This window comes from Aedes aegypti, chromosome 1, assembly GCF_002204515.2.
Source record: "Aedes aegypti strain LVP_AGWG chromosome 1, AaegL5.0 Primary Assembly, whole genome shotgun sequence".
Classification (NCBI taxonomy): Eukaryota; Metazoa; Arthropoda; class Insecta; order Diptera; family Culicidae; genus Aedes; species Aedes aegypti.
This window is the reverse complement of record NC_035107.1, coordinates 309,982,535-310,005,258: the sequence shown is the minus strand read 5'-3', so window position 1 is coordinate 310,005,258 and position 22,724 is coordinate 309,982,535. Positions and strand designations below refer to the sequence as shown.

Here is a 22,724-nt window from a genome sequence, read left to right as displayed (position 1 = left end):
ACTTATAGTGTCGAATCATTCAAAGTCCTTTCTTAATTACAAAAATGGTAAAAAGAAAGGAGTGTTGTAAAAAAAAGGAATGAAAAACATAAATAATTTTGAATAAGAGTGAATGCCGACACTCACAGTGACGAATCATACATAGTTTGTTGAAAAATCATTTTTATGTCCCACCGTTGTGACGATTAATTATGCAGTCATACATATGTTATAGGATTGAAATAAAAGTATGGAACGGGCTTACCAGTTGATTCTTTCATCCTCGCCTGTGCAGCACCAATCCACTTTCAGTTTCACTTAACGCATGCAGACTAACTGAGAAAGAAATCACCCTGGATACGCAAGAAAAAAACACTTACTTTTCATGCAAAAGATCACTCTGATGACACAAAACAAAAACACGAAAACTTGGGCTTCCACGAAGCACTCCGCACTGCTCAGGCACTACACCGACTCGTTTGCTTGAGCCATATCAAAGCACTCAAAAATAGAACGCGCAACCCGAGAAGGAAACAACTGAGATTGCTACGGGCTTTCTCGACGCAGTACTCGGCAAAAAGAACGCACAACCCGAGGGAAAAATATTGGACGCTTGCTCAGGCTTTTCTCGGCGCAAAGCCCTGCTAGAAGAACGCGCAACCCGAGGGTAAAAAATGACGCTTGCTCGCGCTTTCTTGGCGCACTTCCCGGCTGGAAGAACGTGCATATCGAGGAAAAATAAAACTGAGATTGCTTCGGGTTTTCTCGATGAACTGTCCGGCAAAAAGAACGCACAACCCGAGGGAAGAAAATAGACGCTTGCTCGGGCTTTTACAACGCACTAACCGTCAAAAAGAACGTTCCAGTCGAAGACGAAATAGGCCTATCTGTCAAGATAAGCAACATTTTAGAGTTTGAAGTATTTGCTCGCCTTACTAGTGATTTTTAGTGTTTTATTTTTTTGCGAAAGTGAAGTGTTGAAAATCAATTAGTGGTTTTCTTAACATACTCTAATAATCCCTTCATAGTGAAAAAAATACTTAAAAAGAAGCTGAAGAGCTGATGAAATTTCATTCAAATCAGGTAATAAATAGTTCAGATCTAATCCCCTAAAATTGATCACTCTTAATGGAAAGTCGAAAAAGATGCAAATGTATTGCCTAATACTCAATATTCGATTTTAACATGGTTCTTTAGCCTGAAAGTTTAGAACATATCATTATACAACAACTAAAATTCCGAAACAATGTTGATAAAATTTATATATCCATGATTATTTAACAGTTGAAACAAACAAAAACTTCATATGAACACTGCCGAAATACCATCTGTGGTTGTTGGACCATTTACACTTCCTCAGTAGCCGTAGCGGGCGAAATTCCACCCTAGATCCACTTCAAAACACTTGGCAAAGTGTGCCTCGCTCATTAATCATTCTGTGTGAGTTTTAAAAACCCGAAATGCTTTATTGGTGTGCACGCGTGGATTGCTTCGTCTTCGCTGAGCACTGTCTCCCTCTATCCCACGCATGCTTTGATCTCCATTTCCCGCATCCTGTGACGACCGACGGGCTTCGCCCTGCCATGCTATGGTTCCATTCAAAAATTTCACTTTCATACGCAACCATCATCTTCTCACTGCCGCTTTTTGTCTAACTGGCCGAATTTGCCGACCAAGTGCCAGAAGGAGATGGCATTCCGAGCAAGACAACACGAGGACTATTAAAATGCTTTATGGCCGACAACCAATGCTTTATTGCCATTTCCCGACGGCAATCCCAATCGCACGCACGCATACTATCTCCTATCGAAAGGGGAAGCGAGATCGGTTGCCGTAAATTTATTCGTGCGATAAAGAAGGAACGATTATTGTTACTTGAGAAAGTCATAAAAGTGTCCGCCTCTTACGGTTCTTTGCTTTATCCGTTTTGATTTCCCCACCACAAGAGTGGATCGGAAGGAGAGGAGAGTGATTGCGCCGAATGAGTTATTTTCTCCACGTGAAGAGCGCGATTTACGAGCTCAATGCCGCCATCCACGTGGTCGCTTGTTAGTATCAGTGACTGTTGGAGGGTTCGGCTTGATGCTCAAAACGAGAGAGAGGCAGGGCACTCATTCTCACCAAGAGTGAACTATCGAGTCGAGAGATACGAAGCGACTATGTTGCGAGGTTTTACTTTTTGTTGTGTTCCCCATTCTAATTTCGGATGCCTTCGAGCGAACGAGTAACTTCAGAAGCAGGTTAAAAGTATGGCTGACGCAGTTTTCTAATGGAGGAAAAACATGGCAGGATCGTTATTGTTGCTTCAGTAATAGCGTGAGTGTGAAAGGATAACGAAAGGATGGATGCGTGTATATGAAAATGTGGAAGTGTGAGAGTGTGTGTGTGTGCCTAACTCTTGTTTACGACAACGATGACGATTATTGTGGTGATGATGGAAGGGTAAGTTGTAAAGTAAACGCAATTATGGCGTCGTCAATCTGTAGTCAATCTGTAGGATTTTCAGCTCGTTCCAATAATTGTTACGACACTTGTTGGGAGTTCTTCTTGATTCGCTCAATGATAATTGTTTTATCCAATAAAACATAATTGAAAAATTATTGGCTCGCTCGTATGCGGGTTGTGTTTAGACAAGAACATATATGCTACACGTCGTATTAGGAAATGCCGACGGGAAGTGTAAGCTTCTAAAAAACTGATTGGGTCTGTGCACGTATGGAATTTGAACGATGGTTCATGTAAGTACAAGTAAATTAATTTCATTTTATATTCGATAAAATATTGTACACTACGATTGTACTCAGAGATCTGATACAAAGCAGATTTATCAATTCCGACGGGTTCGAAACCTAAGGCTAGCACAATTTTAGTTTCTGTTCGAATTCATGTTGATAAATTTACTTTTGATTATATTATTTTTTTATAACGAACGGAATCACATATCTACAGCAATTAGGTAGCTTTTTGAAATTCAATAACAGACTTAATTTGAAATAACATGGATATGTTATAAAGTTGACCATAATCTTCATTCCGCACAATGTTGCATACAATTAAATTTTGCAACTAATAACCGTTGCACGATGTTCTTCATCACACAAATTTAGTTTGCTGATTTGATTGATTTTGCTGTAAAAATTGAGTTCTTAGATGGGTAAAAGTTCCTTCTGAAATTTCTCATCATAATAGCCTGTTTTTCATCAAGCCAATGTATCATTAAACGAGTTCTGCAACGATTTGCATACAACATTTTTTGTAATTTCGTAATAGACCAATTCAGGGTATCAGAAATCATATCGGGGAGCGCTCACCATTATTTTGCAATTTCTGAAAATTGCTGTGAAATGAATCATTGCGCAATTGAAACCAGTTGCGTTCATAATATATTGATAAATTGAAGCTTTTTATTAGTTCGAAATAATCAAAGTATGCAACGCTATGTTTATAGATAGCTAACACTGCGGAACACGTTTTTGTCTCAAGCACCAAAATACTGCTATTTACTAAACTAAGATTTGCTGAATCCATTACCGTTTTCAAAAATATCGTAGCACGTCTAGTTTTTTAGATGTTCACTGTTGAAAATGCAGAATTCGGCTATTTCAGCCAACTTGCATACAAGTTTTCCAGCTTGCATGGCAATTAATTCGCTTAATTTGTCACAGAATTCAAACTACATGTGTATAACAACTATTATCAAAAAAGTTCATAATATTTTTGATGGTCAAAAGTTATTTTTTGATGGTTATGAAAAGTATTGTATTTTGCCATGTAAGAGAAATACAGAATTTTGTATGGAGACTTAATCGATTTAATCTAAATTTAATCGTTCAATTTCAACCAAATTATATCTAAAATGAAAGTTAAAGTCCTATTTTGCATGCTCAGGTCCCAAAAAAGATTGATATATCATACTTTAAATTTGATGTAAACATCAATAAAACCAGTGTTTTATGCAACTTTGGCGACCTGTAGCTAAAAATTGTGACGAACTAGAACATTTCTGAGAACGGCATCAGATTCAGCAACCCCAAATCTACTTGAGACACATAATTGGATTCTTGAGACACGCAAAAATGTCCTTTTTGTTGCGCTGTGTAATTAAGGCGGACATGAGATTTTCGTCTCATTTTCTTGATTGTAGAGCCATAGTTGCTTATGAGAATATGTTCAGACCTTTCAGTATTACAAAGTGTATGGATAAAAAAATACAGTGATCGCAAGAGTAACGTATACGCTACTTTTTATTTAAACTAATCGTTAGTTGGTATGTTCAGCAAAGTTGTAACAAATGATCATACAAACAACTTGGCTAAACAAATATTTTCTCGGTTTTGCTTGAGAACCGAGATAATTATGTACTTTTGAATAAAAATAGTTTCATTATTCAACATAATGATTGTTCATTTCAATCGGTTTTAGGCCAAATAAATGAAAGAATTCACTGGAAAAAATCGGTAGTCTAAACAAGGAGAACGAGTTATGATTTCGGGAGAAAGATGTATTTTCATGTTTTGAAAGCTCAACGTTAATTATTGCCTGGTACTACATGAACAAGATGCAAACTTACAAATACGTTTTGAAACATCTAACAGCACCTTTTTGACTAAGATGAAAAAAGTGACAGCTGGATTAGTGTAACGCCCTGAGCATACAAATTATTGTATGATAATCATGACTCGTAGTCATGATATGATGAAACATAAAATTGTATGATTTCATGACTTTTTGGTCATGAATCAGGCATCGGTGCTTTTTCCGTTTGAATACTATTGCTGAATTCAAAGATATTTCGAAGAATCATTCTGGTACCAAAAAACAATTATATAAGAAAAAAAAAATTTAGTAGCCTGTTTCCATAATATGGGGACGGACCTGTTGTAGGGGTTAAACACACGCCTCTCACACCGGAGACCTGGGATCGAATCCCATCCCCGACATAGTCATCTATGACGTAAGGGTTATAGTGACGACTTCCTTCGGAAGAGAAGTGAAGCCGTTGGTCCCGAGATGAACTAGCCCAGGGTTGAAAATCTCGTTAATAAAGATGGAAAAAGGGAATAAATGTTTCCATAACAAATTAAGCTGAAGAGCAGGCTCTGTTCCAGTGTAGACGTAACGCCAGGAAAAAAAATAAGAAAAAAAAGAAGGTTTTCAGCAGTAGCTTTGAATTTCAACAAGTTGAGCTAACAAGGTGAAAAACTCATTGTTCTAGGGTAGATGTACCAATAGTGGAGGTACTAAGCGCGATTGAACTTCATTTAACCGCCTTAATGCAAGAAGCGCAATTAATGCATATGTTGTAAGGGAAAGTAACGACCACTGACTTAATGAGAAAAATGATTTCATCGTAGTAATCCACGGCATGTCAGTGAAAAATAATACCTCCACTATTGGTACACTGTTCATTTAGTTGCGGTATATTTTTATTTTGTGTTCCTATAGTTGCGGTATCCGTTGTTTTCTTATGGGATCCTCCATTATAGGAACACTTTACCGCAACTATTGGTACAAGCAAGAACAGTTTTAGCAAATTTAGTGATTTTTCATCAGTTTTCAAGCAATTTGGACGCTTTTTTCAACTATTCCGTGTATCAACAAGCCAATATGTCGATTGGCAGTGTCGTTTCTATGGTCAATGCAATAAAATCAGTGAAAACGCAGCGAAACGCAACTACCGCAACTATAGGAACACCCACAACTAAGGGAAGATGGCGTTTTAATCCAAGATGGTCGCCAATTTTTTTTCACCTAAAATAATGCTACCATTCTTCGTTCGACTCAAAGAAAAAAAAACGATTAAAACCTTGTTTCTCCGTTGTACAAAAAAATATGTTTGCATTGATTTCACTCAGTTTTTTCCTCAGCTTTCTGATGATGGTTTCAGAATACTACACGAGCGATACATTAATGGTGAGAGAATGGTTATCCTGACGGAATACATGATAACGGCCAAATTCAAAATGGCCAGCAATATGTTTTAGCTTTGAATTGAAGCTTTATTATCACTCTATACGATGCTACTAAGTTTGATGTGTTGAAAAAATGTACCACATATTACATAAAATTTTTTTTTTTTTGCTTTCTGACGTGGAAAATATATTTAAAAAAAAGTGGAAAGAGTTATTTATGTTTCGGTAAAGACTCTGCTTTCTCTCCAATTATTTATTGAATTTAATCGTTAAAGGCCACTTATATTACTGTCATTTACCACTAACATTAAGTAATTTATAATAAAAAAAGGATAAATATGTGTAACCTTATCTGAGTTAATGAACTGCGATCCTAGCTTCTAAGATCTTAAAGGTGAAACAGTTTGGAATCGAAATTTTTAGATTGCACTAAAACTTCAAAGGCACTAATCTCACGAAAGATGCATCTAGCAACAATGCACTATTTATTTTGGCTTTGTGCACTAGCAGAAAGCTTAAAATAAGAAGATCAGGAACGTTTGCCTACTGTTTCTCCAGTTTAGTGCCTATGAAAACACGAGTAGGGTCACAAGTCAGTCATTGTGACGGCCATCTTTGCATTCACTTTGAAGCTCTGCAGAAGTTGAATCTCTTACTACAGGAATATTTTTTCATTATGAATGTTTATATGTTTGAAATATTGATGATACTATTGAAAATACAATATTTCATTGTGAGACTTTTTCGGCAATATTCTGAACAATGAAAAATTCTTTTATTAATCGTCATATGCTTGAAGCTAAGGTATAGTCGAGTCGAGTTGAAGTTGAGGTATAATCAAGACTTTCCTTTGCGATGAATTAGGTACCAGCCTTGCCAATTTGAATGATTTTTAAATATTCAAATTGCTTTTTAGATAAAGATTCTTTTGAAATATGTATTGAATAACGATTTCAAGGCATGAAGGGTCGCGAAAAATAAGCCGGTGGGTCGTGAAAGTTTGGGAAACTATGCTGTAGATGAATCAATCTGTTTTCATTTCATTTCATTTATATTTATAAAAAAATTATAATTTATAATTGGAACTACTGCAACTACTGGAATGCCCTAACATACGAATTGTTCTATCGAATAACTTCAGAAGCAATGGACTGGTAGATATAAACTTTCCTCATTTTAACACTATATTTGAAGCAGAATCTCATATAAGGGTTGAAACCAGGCTTAACATTGTGGGATGTTTGGTAACTGATGTTTCAATTCAAAATTTATCTCTCAATATTGAGTATCTAATTGTTCCTGATTTGACGATGCAACCATAAGATGTTAGTATTGGTAGAAACGTTATAATGCAACCAGGGATACGCACGATTATAGAAAAAGGCCAAAGACAGATTTTCAAAACTATGATCTCTCTTTAATGATGTACTCGATCAACTCCACTTCTCCAAGGTTCACTGGTGTAATAATCTTGAAACGACTCATGTCATCTCCATCTTCTTAGTTGGAGTTTTTTCTCAATTCAAACGTTACCATGGATACCGAAAATTTTGTCTTGAGGAGGTTGAAAAATTCCGATAAACTTATTGTAAAAGGTTTTGATAAGTATTCAGCCATTTCAGGGCATTTCCTTTCAGTTTGCTTGATATCTAGTAATTTCATAATTTCTTCTCCAACATTGATTTTTTTTTCGCTTCTAATAAAATCGTCGACATTTTCTCCTTCATTTCCCTCGAAGTATGGAACAACAATTTTGAGTTCGTCCAATTTCCCGAAAGAACTTGAGTTCTGTATCCCAGCATGATGATCAGTCCCAAACGAGATTGATGCTTCTCCTGGTGCATTTCTTTCAAAATACTTGACTATGTACTAAGCTCTAACCAAAGCAGGAAGACTTCTTCCGATATCCCCTGGTATTTCGAGATCGGATTGTTGACGAATGTCCAATATTGTTTTGGAATGCGATTGTGCAGGATTTTTTTAGCGTGTATCCCACTTTTGATAAATAGTGCGTTAGTAACAACACGTATTATCAGTGCAATGGTTTATTACAGAACGGTGTTTGGTTCCTACGTATGACTCTTCCATATTCCATGGATACTATGTTAAGTGTATTACTGTGATGTTGTGGCCAGTGCGTATCGTACCTTCGTGCTGTGCGTACACGAATTCTCTCTGCTCTTGAAATTTTTTTTTTTAAAACTACCTAAAGCAATAAAACGGTACTTTTCAGTGCTAGTAAAACAGTACTTTTCAGTACTATTTTTTCTACTATTGATCCCTTTACGATCCTTGTTTGGACCCGTGCCTTTGATTTTTCGTTGGACCCGTTGGCGAAAGCTAGCGGTGGTAATCCTTCTTGGACACCGTCTTGGGAAAAACCTCTCAAAGGTCACGTCTTCTTATTCACTACACATGGTTGCAACAACAAACAAAAGGAAGGGTGAATCTCTGAATTCACAACTTCCTTCCAAAAAAGTGGGATTTAAAACTGTCACTAAACGTGGCAAGAATGGAAGAAAAGACGTTTCTCCGGAATGCGAACTTTCTTCCAAGGGTGTATCGAAATCTGCAATCAGTTCAATGCTCTAGACAAATTTTCCGAACACCAAATCGAAGCAGCCTCTAGCCCAGGCTCTTTGATTCAAGTGAGGAAGCAAAGAGTGCCGCCTATCGTGGTCAGTTGTTCCGAATTTGGGGGATTTAGGCAGGAGATCTTGAACTCCATTAGGGGAATCAAGGTTTCCTTCCAAATCGCAAAGAAAGGAAATTGTCGCGTTTTGCCGGAAACTCTTAAAGATCGCGAACTTCTTCTCAAACATCTAGAAGAGAAGAAGCACAATTTTTTTTACTTATGACGACAAAACTGAACGTTTGTTCAAAGTCGTCTTGAAAGGTCTCTCAAGTGACTATAAATCACCTGAAGAGATCAAAAATGGAATAAATGATTTACTTGGATTTTCCCCAGTCCAAGTAATCATTATGAAAAAGAGAGAATCTGGCATTGTTCGGAAAGGGCTTTCTCAAGAATATTATTTAGTTCACTTTAACAAAAAAGAACTAAATAATATTAAAGCTTTAGAAAAAGGAAAACTTATGTTCGATGTCCGTGTGACGTGGGAACACGACGGCAATTTGACCTGGCCGCAGGTCAAGGCGATAGCTGGTAATCGCCCAGGATGGAAATCTTTCACGTCGGCCCTATGCACCAGAATGGGTGCCCAGGACCCATAAGTAAGTAAGTAAGTCTGTATGTGTCAATTTAGACTTAATTACTATCTGAAACGTCAGAAATATTTTGCTATAATGTGGCAGGCCTGTCCAACGTACGGCCCGTGGGCCGCATCCGGCTCCGCCTTCATTTTGTGTGGCACGCGAATAATTCAAAGATTTTTCTTATATTTGACTCGTTGAATGACTTAAACTTAATTTAAAGTTGGTAGTTGAGGCTTATGATACTTTTGGGTTTATTTCAACCTGTTATTGCAGTTTATAAATTCTTTAAGGTTTAAGAAAACATCAAGCAATCATCAACAAATTAAACCCATCTTTTTTCGTCCAAATTTAAAGAAATTTCAATGAAAATTTTGTCACTTCATTTCAGATATGCAATAAAGAATGTTCATTAAAAATTTCAGCAAAAAAAAGTGGTTTAGATTTTTTTCTGCTTCACTTCGTTGCCCAGCTAATTCAGATTGAGCATATTAAAAATTACTATCGTATGTAATGTTCAGCAGCTGGATTCAAAGCGCTTTGCTTTTGAGCTTATTAACCATTAGAACTGTTTTATACATAACTCTCGCTAGAGATAGATTTGAGATTTGAGATAGAAGAATTTGTTTTAATAATCATTTTAATATTATCAGGACTACATAAACAATCTATTGTTCATTATTTGATAGGTAAAACTGAAACTGAGCGATTTGCATTGGTTCTAATAAGGTCAAGATTGACAAAATACCACAGGATAGAAAAATTCACTCATAGGAGTCGTTCGATATAGCATATATACCGTTTTGATTCATATTACGGACACTTAGGGCCTCAGTGAAGTATAACCCATCAGAACGCATATAAAATAAATCTGATACCTCGGCGCTATCGAGTCTTCAAAACACTTTCAAAAACTTTCGAATGGTGAGAGAATATTTTGTTTCTGATACATGAATAATTGTAAATAAATAGAAATGTGTGGACTTTTCATGATTCTTATTCCGGACGCTTCCTTACTTTTGTCCCATATTCCGGACACTTTGATTCAAATTCCAGACAGCTCATGAAAATCATAAAAAGACAAGTCAAATCATTATTTGAAATTGGCAAACAACTAAAGAAGCGTCTAAGGCAGTTGAGTGTTATAAATTTTTATAGATATCTATAGAAAATTTTGATTAAAATGAACCTCGAAAGTGTTAAATTTTGAACGGCAAAAATTGAAACATTTCATGTGAAATGTTTCCCATACAAAGTAGAGTGTCCGGAATAAGAAGCTGTCCGTAATATGAATCAAAACCCTATTGAAATTTCTCGCAAACTGAAAAATTTGGCCCGCCACACAATTTTTTTTCACCATTTTGATCCGTGGGTAATAAAGGTTGGGCAGGCCTGATAAGAGCTCCATTTTGTCGCACCGTTTGGGTGATTTTTATTTTTCATGTGCCTTGAAGTAAAACTCATTTGGCGTTTTTTGTCGACTAAGTATACGTCCAATATAAAGCGTCAAGGTTAAAATTTCGATTTATTTTTTTTTTTTTTTTGAAATTAAAGGAATAAAGAAATACGGTACTCCATTTGAAACAATTATGTTAACCTCCATGCACAATACGCCAAAAACGACAGACGCCGATAACTACACGGCCTCAAACTCCAGATTTCAAAACTTTTGCACGATTACTTGAATGACTAGTTAATTAACTTTGAATACTTTTCAGATTTTTCCGCAAAAATTTCATGATTACTCTTCAAAAGAATATAAGTTTACGATTCTAATTACACCTTATTTTAACATTTTGGTCGATCCAATGCTGAGGAAATTATCTATGTTTTTTAGATGTGTTTTTTGAAAAATGTCACAACTTTAAGTAAAAATGTAGTATACAAAATTCAAAAAATGTTTTTTGGGAAAATACATATGAAGTAAGAATAACTTTTTGCCTTTTGAATGCGGCTAAGAGAGTCTGAATTGGACGTGTTTTCACAGAGATATGGACTGAAAACTTTTGTATGTTTTTAGGGGGTGAACCCAAACGGAAAATGCAAATTTCACATATAGGGATGTTTCTTTTCAATACCTCAACAACCTACTGAGCAAAAGAACGTTTGCCGAGCCAACTAGTTATGTTATAATTTAGTTATGATTATAAGATGATCTGTTATATTCTTGTTTTTTTTTGCTGCAAATTCTATTAGATGAAAGCTCAATATAAGTGTCAATTTATATTAGAGTGTTACTGCCTCTCTGTAGTAGTCATGTCGTCACTTGAGTGAGAACGACACGTTGAGAGCCTACCCGCATCTTTACTTTTCCACAATACAGTTGTTGTGGAAGCGATGTAGGTACGATAGACAAACAGTTTCAACACTAAATTAATCGCACTCGCTCGTTCCGCGTGTGTAGGAACATGAGATGGATGAATATGGGTTATGAAGGGGGTCCGCGTGGTCTGTAGAGATTTGAATTCTAAAACTTGTAACCAACTCAGTTATTGAGTCACCAACTGGCTCGGTAGCTTAGTTGATAAAGCGCTCGTCTAGCATACAAGAGTCCTGAGTTCAAATCCCAGCCGAGCACGTGGATTTTTTTTTCATAATTTCACCATCTTTACCACGCGTAATGAGTTAATTAATTTAATTCTATTAGATATTTTTGTTGTTTTAACAACTAACGGTACTACCCATAAAAGTATAACCATTCAACTGTCTCATGCAGATTTTCACCGTTTACATCACAACATTCATATTTTATTGTAGATTTTGCTACGCATTTCAAAGTAATGAAATTTGTTTGAAAATTTTGTGGAGGTGGGAAGACAAACATCAAACTTCAAATAAGCGCTATGATCCCAACGCCTAATCTTTCCATATGGGACAGTTATGCTTTTATGGGCATGGTAGATGTTTTGTAAAAACTGGTAGTATATAGAAAAATATCAGAGAAACACAAGCTGTTATTATATTTTTTTCTTCTGTATGGTGTGGTATACCCAAGCATGTAATAGTCAACAATGCAAAAATAAAGCCAGAATACTCATTATGCCAGTTTCCAGATCTTTGCACTTTTTTTCACTCACCTAACAAACGAGAAGATGCGCTAAGTGGAATACCAACTGAGGAAAAAAATGTGATAATTATAACATACTGTCCGTTTGATACTTGAAAAGATAGCCGCGAACGAGCTGACCGCGTGCCTTACCAACTTACACGTTTTACGATGTACAAATTGGTGATTGCGATTTTTTTGTTCCGCTTTGTTCATTGTTCCACATTCGCATATTCCAACCTGGCGTAATTGGTGTTATCATGTGCACGCGACCATTCTTGCAAGCAACAATCCCCAACCAACCATCCTTAGCGAAGGTGTTATTACATAATTCAATGAAGGCAAAAAAATAATCTTGCCCACATAAATTTTTGCTTCTCCCAAGAAGATCCAACAGCAAGAACGAATCGCTGAAGTCGATGAGGCCAGAACTTGGACAAAAATTCACACAATGTGTCACTTCCAGTTTGGCTCTTGTCACTCTACATCTCTTGCAAATAATACGGCAAGCGAAGACGGCACGACGATTGACGGTTGACAAATAAACAAAAGACGGCTGGAACGTGATCAGAGGATTGAATGATTTTGTGGCTCTTCGCTTTGGGCAAATATAGCCTAGCAAAAGGCTTTCCACTCGTATAGCATCGGCTCTCGGATGGTCTTCTTCTGCTGTTCAGCGCAGTTTAAAATTATGGTGTGTTTGGAATAAAATTTATTTGCAGAATGAGACATTAAATTTGCATGTTTTGCGGAGTGTGTCATTTGTTTGAGCAACTAGTGCTCATCGTTCTTACGGCGAATTGTCCATTTCTTGCGTAACTTTACTAAAGGGCCTATGTAACAATGATACACTCTCTCCTCTTTCGTTCTTTGGGAAGCTTTTCACTATGGATTAAACGCAACAGAAGAATGTGTTAATGTGGCTCAGATATTGATTGAATGTTAGATAGGTCATTTTGAAAAGTTACGCTAGTTTTGATATGGGTGCACTTGTGTGATTCTTGGATTAAGGTGATTTATATGAGAATCGTCCGTCGACACTGTTGGGTGGATATGGTTTTCTTTCTTAAAACCTTTTGCCTCACACTTTTAGCCGATGGCCCAACAAGCAACGTACAGGTGGCTAATAAAAGATGCTTCGTCAATTGCTTAGCAATGGGTTAACTTTGATCGTTATCTCGTTTCCCTTCTCATCGTCGTCGTCGTGTCCTTTGCTGGGCGGTCAAAGCAGGCTGCGATATTGTTTCATGGGAAATTCTTTCATCCCGATAAATCTCACCGCTTCATAAAGGAGAAAAATACGGCACCATCACGAAACGAAAACGCTTCGCGGCCCCGACAAAAACAAAAGCAGCGCTCAATGGAAAGTCCAAAAGCGGCAACTAAATCCCTGGGATATTTATAATGTGCGAAAAATATTACTGCACTCTCCAATCCAATTCAGCAATATTTTTTGCGATATTTATTCCTTGCGCAGGGTGCCTCAATCGTAGCAATCGTGTGCCAAGCCGATATGGGGGAAACTTACGTTTTAGAAACGGTCTGGCACGCGGAATGCTGGAGGAAAAATTTTCCATCCCGATCACATAATAATCCCATAAATAAAATATTATTTATTAAGATAAATAAAGTCATAATAATAATCTTATTTTGCTCTCTGACGATTTTGTTCTAGCACAATTTCTCGTCTTTCATTCCCTTGTGCGATGTGCTCTTCGGTCGTGTTTTTAACATAACTTATTTATTTGTTTTATATTTTATCGTTTATCACCCAGCTCCACAATCAGACCGCGTTCGTATTACTGAGGTGTAAGGCACTGAAAAAAAGGTGAAAAGTTTCAGGTTCCCCAGAGCAGAAAAAGAAGCGCAGGAAAAAAAAATTTCGATGCCGAACATTGGCGTAAAAAGGGGGTGAGCGATGGCAGGCTCCCCCAAAACTTAGGATTGGTCCGTCCTAAAACTTTTTGAAAAATATATGACATTTTAGTTGAAATTGTATCTATATATCTAACCATAACACTATGGGCGATAAGGTGGCCAATATTCAAAAAAAAAAATGATTTGTTCTCTTGTACATCATTCCATAGTAAACACTTATATTAAGATATTCCTGGAATATAAGGGTAAGATCTTTTACAGTTTCATTGATACAGTATGTCAAACTTAGAGTTTTTAAGAAAAATAGAACATTCAGAGTAAACACAAGGTTCACCTTTAATATAATATACTGCATATTCGTAATATTTTATACTGTCCGAAAGCTTATTTGAAAAGCTATCTAAGAAAAATAAAGTGAAATAAAAATTCGTACCTTAGGTCGAAAAAATGCGGGGAGCGCACTGTAAGAAATATATTTAATTTTTTATCGAAACTATACACATCCCATACTTTTTTGTCCCAAGTTGTCCCAGGCTAAAATTTATTTCCAAAGGTACTTAGAGGTGTTAACTAAAGGATCGTAAAGAATTTAGCTGCACAAATTTGCACTTTTTTTTTTGATACAGAGCTTTTTGAATTTTTCCAATATTTCTAACCATTTTCTATTAAAAACAGCAAAAAGAAATTCAGAGGATGACTGAATATCGCTAAATCATTCATATCATCATTTCTATGTTAGTTCTAAAATTTATAATGGTTTGCTCAACGTTAATCGCATAAATGGCTTCATAAGGCATCATAAGTAACAAAACCTATTATTTCAATATAGGCCCTACTCAAAAGTTAGTCTCGAAAACTTGTTTTTGAAAATAAAACATCAAATTTGTATCACAAAACTCATAAAAACGACATTAGATGTAAAACATATTTTTGTCCACCAGTCTGTATGGAAACCGCCCATAGTGCATAATGAAAGTAGGTTTTCATGGCAACCTCGATGGTCCCTTGGATCACTGTTGCACTGGTTTTGTGCTCTGTAACTCGACATCTCCCTAACTCGATGGTCCCTTCAATATCGTGCTATGGAGAGTTGACTTTAGTTTTAACACGTCTCATACTGACCCTTGTTACAAATTGATCTGTGTTTGCCTATTGTATGTTTGACTACAAACATTCTGTGATAGTGAATTGTGATAAACTAACTGTGATAGCGCTGGCTGGGAAAACGGTTTTGCTGCATTTTATAAGTCTGATATTGTTTCTGAGCTCGGCACACTGTAGCCGTCACTGAAAAAACGTGATCGAAATTGTTTTGACCTTGAAAACATGATTTTAGTACTATAATGTCTTCGGGAAAGTTTTTCCATAAAATAATCGCTATTTTATGAAAGTGTCAATTTGGTGATTAATCCACCTAAAAGTGAGAACGAAATTTTATTTTTCGTATTTATGAATTTAAAATTAGTTTTTTTCGGGAAAGTTGTAGGTAATATTAGAAGAAACAACTTCGCTGAAGACACCGTATGCATATTTTTTTATTTTCATGTACATTTGTGGAGTTTTTTGTGGAACACCCCTAAAAATCACTTTTTTCATCATAACTTGGTTGGATGATTTTTTACAATTTTCAGTTGTTCTAGTGTTATTTGTTACTTACAAAAACGCATAACTTTCTCCAAAAGAGCATATTTTTATCTCACATACTTTTCGAGTTATTGAAGGTTTTATATAAAATCTCGCACCTTTTTGACACTAAAAATCATTAGGTCGCGCACATTTCCGCAGTCTAAAACATGCTCATTCAATGGTTTGAAACTAATACTATGAAATGCAAAGAAAGCCACTTTTAGCCTGCTTTAGCCTGACGGTCAAAAGAAAGTCTGAAAAAATGTTTACTTACATGCAGATATAATATACACTTATTCACTACCCCTTATATTGGCTTAACTTGAATATCTGGCATCACTGTATCGAATTGTATGCAATCAAATCAACAATGACATCAATCAACAACAGATCGGAATAATCTGTTCAGACAGGTTTACCACAGACAAACAGACTAAATATCATACACTCTTTTCATCGCTCACTTTTCTAACGTTAGTTCCATGTATGAAGTAGGTGGTCAATTAGGGATTCCGGCTCCGACTACTTTTGCTGAATATCGATTCGACGGTACTACATCGATCAGTATCGGTAGGGTTTATGGACAAAAGGTCGAAAGACAAAACGTCGAAAGGACAAAAGGTCGAAAATGATTTAATTGGTGGGAAATTTTTCCTTCTTTTAAAAAAGATTTTCGACCTTTTGTCCCTTCTTTTTTGTTCTTCGACCTTTTGTCCTTTCGACCTTTTGTCTTTCGACCTTCTGTCCTTTCGGCCTTTTGTCTTTCGACCTTTTGTCATAGATTTATCGGTAGTACTAGTAAAATACCGATAATGAAATTTTTTCCCACTAAACCAATAAAAAATGTTAGTTTTCGTTTATTCATAAGAAATCCCTTTATTTTAGTTTTATTCACAATTATAACATTTATGCATTTTACAATAAATAGTTGATAATTTGTGGAGAATGAAAAAAAAATACATTTGTTGAAATATTTTAGAATATTAGTAATAGTTATCGGAAATGTTTACCCTCGTGTCATGTGATTTGCCATCACCAGAACCGCTTGATTGATGATACGATTGGCGAAGGTTATTTATCAGCATTATACAAAATAAAACAGCGGAATTACTGAAATCTTAAGATGATCATGTTAAAGATCATGTAACAAAATTTGTTCATACATTTTTCTATGATAACATTTTGTTGAATTTGTTCATTTGTGGTGATCGAACCCATGTATAAAAGGGACCATTAATAAATTACAACCTGCTTACACTGCTCATCTACACTTACTTGTCCCATTTTCTATGTAAACCTTATGAGCTGCGAGCCAAATATGCGTAGAACGGCAGTACACGAAGGCGATTGTGGATTGTTTCTTCATAATTGTGTAAATATGTTTTAATGCGAGAAAATCGGTGAGTATGCATTTCAAACTGTTTAATTGCTTTTTGGTTTATATGAGTGGCACCCAATATCAGCATCCGTACTAGCTCTGGCTGGAATAATCTGTTCAGACAGGTTTATCATAGACAAACAGACAACATATCCAACACACTTTTCGTCGTTCACCTTTCCAACGTTAGCTGTTTATTTTTTTGCAGAAAAACACTTATTGCTATATTTTCTGCAGGAAATCTCAGTCCTTTCTTGAGAATTTTTCGGAGCTCGCAGCAAAAACTAAAATGTGTAATATAACTATGAAACATTTATTTTTTCCTCTAAAATTCATATTCAATTGCATAATATTTATTGCATAAAATTCGATACAGTGATGCCAGATATTCAAGTTAAGCCAATATAGGGTGTAGTGAATAAGTGTAAATTATATCTGCATGTAAGTAAACATTTTTTCAGACTTTCTTTTGACCGTCAGGCTAAAAGCGGCTTTCTTTGCATTTCATAATATTAGTTTCAAACCATTGGATAAACATGTTTCAGACTGCGGAAATGTGCGCGACCTAATGATTTTTAGTGTCAAAAAGGTGCAAAATTTTATATAAAACCTTCAATAACTCGAAAAGTATGTGAGATAAAAATATGCTCTTCTGGAGAAAGTTATGCGTTTTTGTAAGTAACAAATAACACTAGAACAATTGAAAATTGTACAAAATCATCCAACCAAGTTATGATGAAAAAAGTGATTTTTAGGGGTGTTCCACAAAAAACTCCACAAATGTACATGAAAATCAAAAATTATGCATACGGTGTCTTCAGCAAAGTTGTTTCTTCTAATATTACCTACAACTTTCCCGAATAAAGTTTATTTTTAAATTCATAAATACGAAAAATAAAATTTCGTTCTCACTTTTAGGTGGATTAATCACCAAATTGACACTTTCATAAAATAGCGATTATTTTATGGAAAAACTTTCCCGAAGACACTATAGTACTAAAATCATGTTTTCAAGGTCAAAACAATTTCGATCACGTTTTTTCAGCGACGGCTACAGTGTGCTCGGGTGGTTTTTGGAAATCAGGACTATGGGGCCTTCCTTAGCTGAGTGGTTAGAGTCCGTGGCTACAAAGCAAAGCCATGCTGAAGGTGTCTGGGTTCGATTCCCGGTCGGTGCAGGATCTTTTCGTAATCGAATTTTCCTGGACTTCCCTGGGTATAGAGTATAATCGCACCTGCCACACGATATACGAATGCAAAACGAATGGCAATTTGGCAAAGAAAGCTCTCAGTTAATAACTGTGGAAGTGCTCATAAAAACACTAAGCTGAGAAGCAGGCTCTGTCCCAGTGAGGACGCCAATGCCAAGAAGAAGAAGAAAACAATGATATAAGAAATGTGGCTGGCTGCACTTTTCACACTTCTTGGACGAATCTGAAGAAGTGGAGCTGACGTGTACTGCCACCTTTGCGGGTTTACGGCAAGGACCGGCGACTGGACCGATGGACTGCAAAACCTTGGCGTAGTTTCTATAAAATGTACCATGGAAACATACGTTGGAAATTCTTCTTCTGCATCTTCACTTGTGGCGCCACTCAGGACATTTGGCAACGTTATCACTATCCAACCGAGCACAATAGCCTGCCCAATCCCAGAGAGTCCCTAGAGTCAGTATCCTCACCCAAACGCTTCAGCACTGCAATGTGCTGTTCGAACCGATCAACCAAGTTGAAGAGCTCATCGGGAGATTTCTTCTTCATGCTTGGAGTTTCGAATAATGATTTAATGTGACACCGAATCTGCTGGCGGTTATTCTCATAGCTGGACCATTCATTTAATTCTCGGGACCAACGTCGCAGTCGAAGGCTGACAAGCGTACTCTCACAAATGCCGAACGGATCTTCACACTCCACGCTAGAGAGCCGGCACACACCGGTGGCAATTCTTCAACACTTCTTACTAGTCGCACTTGCTGCGACGTTTCTTCTCATGAATGGAGCAGAACATCCAACACAACGAAGATGTACTGAGCAAATCACACTCACACACCGAAAGCACTCGGAAATGGAATCCGGCTTTACAAAATGGCGACACAAACACGTTTTTTCTTTCGGTGCACAATTTCAACTATTTCACTGCGCAGTTGGCCGTGATGCAACTTCCGTCGCGGAAACACGTTGATTTTTGCACTTTCGCACAATTCAGCAGCATCTATGCTGCGCAATTCGCTGCACGTGATCAGAAGGGCCATGTAAAATATAACATTTTTTCCGATCTCGACTCACAAACCGCGGATTCGCGAACCGGCCTTCCATATTCCAGCGGACAATCAATTCACAACTCGGCTTAACTCGCGGTAGAAACACTCGAGAACTCGGACGGGGAGAAGGCAAGAAAACGCCCGGAGTGATTGACTTCTTGGAAAGAACTAACTTTATTACTGTACCTGGCGGTTACATAGGGACTGTGCGTGTGTATTCGTAAAGTGGTTTTCACGCCCGATGGTATGGGTGCCCTAGTGTAGATGTAGTTGTAAACCTTAGAGGAAAACAATATGCACTCTGTCTCGAAAAACACCCAGAATCCGTGTGAAAAATTTTTCAAATTGGGTAATATTTCCATAAGCATTTTGATGAGTCTGGAAAGCGTGTGCAAGTTTCTTTGAGGAAAACAAAAACAAACTGTGTATGACGAGCGTATGCTAGCCTACGTGTGTTCAAATGTCACTAAGCTCTATTGAGTTCAATGGGTAGTGGACGCAAAAGTGTCTGCTCTTTAAAGAGAAATAGCTCTCTTTCAAGTGAATCTGAGGTGCATTAATTTCGTGCTACACAGTGTTGTGATTCTGTCATATGGTGCTCCAATGATTTGATGGAGTTTAAAACAGATGTGTTATTTTTGTCAGTGAAAACTCTGAAAATTTATTTGCCAAAGTTGCAAAACCAATGGCCGAAGATCATGTTGTGCGGTATAACCGTTGTATGCGATACGTTCGTGACTGTGTGGTAAATACCTACATTACAATGGAATGCGAAGAACGTTCTCCTTTTACATATACCACGTAACGTTCTATGTTATGTGTACTGTCTTCTAATATAAGTGAGATATATATGTGTTCACAGGCACTCAATCTGTGGTCATCATTGATGACCATTTCTCACCGGTACCGCTGTAAAATTCTGATGCTGATGAGTAGTTAAGGGCTTTAATTGCCTTTGGATGATTTTGCTGTCAGAAATTAAAAAGAGGTAAGTTTTCTGATTGTAAAATTTCAAACGGACGTTCCCTTCTGGAGTCACACAACTTCGTGAAAAGGTCATTTATGGATGTTATGATCATTTTGTCTCGAAACATGCAGAAACACTTTTTTTTTTCGTTTCTACGTAATGGATGAAATGAACTTTGAATGTTCATTTGTCTTTACCATTTGTATCTCAATATACAAATATGTGTGTTATTACATTTCAGTTGTTTTGCGTTGATTGTGTAAAATGTGTTATACTGTGTAGTATGAATTGTATTATGTACTGTTAGCCTACAACAGACATATCTGTTTAAGTGTATCACACAACTTCATTAGGTTAAATGTGTGATCGGCACATACCAAGTAATTACGTATGTGGTCAGTTCATCATACTGTAAGTTTATTCATGATATTTGTGATGTCACAAACACAATAGCATATCAATTTCATCTACACAATAGTGATTTTTGAAGTTGGAAACACTTCTTAACGCCAAGCTCTTTCTTTCTTTTGGTGGATTTCATCGAGTCAACATCGTTGTTTCTCCCGAGCTGTGATATTCCATCTCTCGATTTTTTTTTATTTCAACATGGCTGCCAACAACGTTCCTGAAGTCGAGATGCAGAGTGCTGAGGCTACATCTGGTAAGGTTGTGACCACCGAATCCCAGTGTTCTGAATCTGGCGATTCTTGTGCCATAAAAACAGGTTTACTAGCTGTGCCTTCTACTGCTGTGATTAACCCAGGATACGGTGTTGGTTTGCCACGTGCTGAAGATGTGCCTCCCAGTGAAATTTCATCGGAGGCCTCTAAATGGCGTTTTCAAGTTAGGCTTGAGAATGGCCATTTTACACCTGCGTTAAAAGACGCCCTTCTGAGGGATTTGAATGCGTGTCTTTACTCTTCTCCCTCATCTTCTTTCCACCCTAGTTTTAGGGGCTGTGGCCTTAGGTTTGGGGTTGTCTGGTTTTCTCCAGACAACGAACCTAGCAATAATTGGCTTATTGAAAAGCTCACAGCAATTAATGAAAAAGCTGGAGACCTTAAGTTCGTAATCGAACCTTACGCTGCACACCAGAACAAAATCTGTGTGAATATTCCTTGGGATCCCAAGGAAGGTCTGCGTGACGCAAATGTTTTGAAGAGATTGAAATTTCAAAACCCCTCAATTTCAGCTGATCGCTGGAAGGTTGTGAAGACTAGAACAACTGACAACAATAAATTGTTGTTATGTAGCATTGATGATGCTTCTCTGGATGTTTTGCAGAAGCAAAACTTCCGGCTGAACTACGGGTTCTCAAAGGTACAAGTAGATGTACTTCTGCAGAAGAAATCTGCTAAATCAAAACAAATGTAATTTTTATTACCAGTCTGCTTATATTAAGCACCAAATGTTGCAAAGATTTCTATGCAATTAATTAACTGAACTTCGGGTTCCCATTTTTAAGCAACTTTTGTAGCTTCGTCTTACAATTGAGGAAGGGCCTGGAATGGGTTGCGCAACAAAGTGATGTGGCTGGTTTTGATAGTAAATCCATGTTATTTTCTATCAAATCCTTGCGCATCGCTGCGATACACATTGCAGTCCATCCTTTACAATCCGTGCGGCGGTTCTTTCAGTAACATCTCCTTTAGATGTTCTGATAAATACAAGTTTTCTCTCTACTCTTTCCTATCTTTCTATTATCATACCACCCCATCCTATCCCTTTTCCGCTCAGGTAAATGATGTTAAGGCTGTTGTTTGGCGAGGCACAAATCTCCCAACTGGAGGGGAACGTGCTGCCAGAGCCATTTTACTGATAGAGGAAAACAATATGCACTCTGTCTCGAAAAACACCCAGAATCCGTGTGAAAAAATTTTCAAATTGGGTAATATTTCCATATGCATTTTGATGAGTCTGGAAAGCGTGTGCAAGTTTCTTTAAGGAAAACAAAAACAAACTGTGTATGACGAGCGTATGCTAGTCTACGTGTGTTCAAATGTCACTAAGCTCTATTGAGTTCAATGACCGCACAGTGGATCAAAAGGATTACAAACATGGTAAAAATTAAAATTATGTACTGTTAATTCAATGCCAGTTGTACATTGTACACACTCTTTACCTAATAATACACTGGATAGACATGAGAACAGTGGTCATTTGTTCTGAAATATTTGAACCGATTGACTTGAGCACATACACCAACTTATCTGGCTTGCAGAGTGTTTATTAGTATAATTTTGCGCATAAACTAGGTTGCTATGACAGTGACCTGGTGTTAACGTTAATTCATCCATATGAACCGATGCACGAATTGACGAATTTGACGTTTGAGCGGTGCCATATTCACTCATTGCCATGGCCACATAAATAACAAGGCACCGCTCAAACGTCAACGAGTGAACGTGTGCATTGGTCCATAATCGTTCACTAAAGTCACTGATTGGACGGATAAAACGACGTAT

The 22,724-nt window shown here is 37.0% G+C and overlaps 1 protein-coding gene across 1 annotated transcript in view; it reads left to right on the top strand.

Moving 5' to 3' along the window:
• The first annotated feature begins 2,203 nt into the window (after nucleotides 1-2,203).
• The window catches only part of LOC110674248, a 105,355-nt gene continuing 84,834 nt past the window's right edge, over nucleotides 2,204-22,724 (top strand). Inside the window, exon 1 of the transcript XR_002498767.1 lies at nucleotides 2,204-2,421. The gene's annotated coding sequence lies outside the window, so the exon portion shown is untranslated. The remainder of the gene's footprint in view (nucleotides 2,422-22,724) is intronic.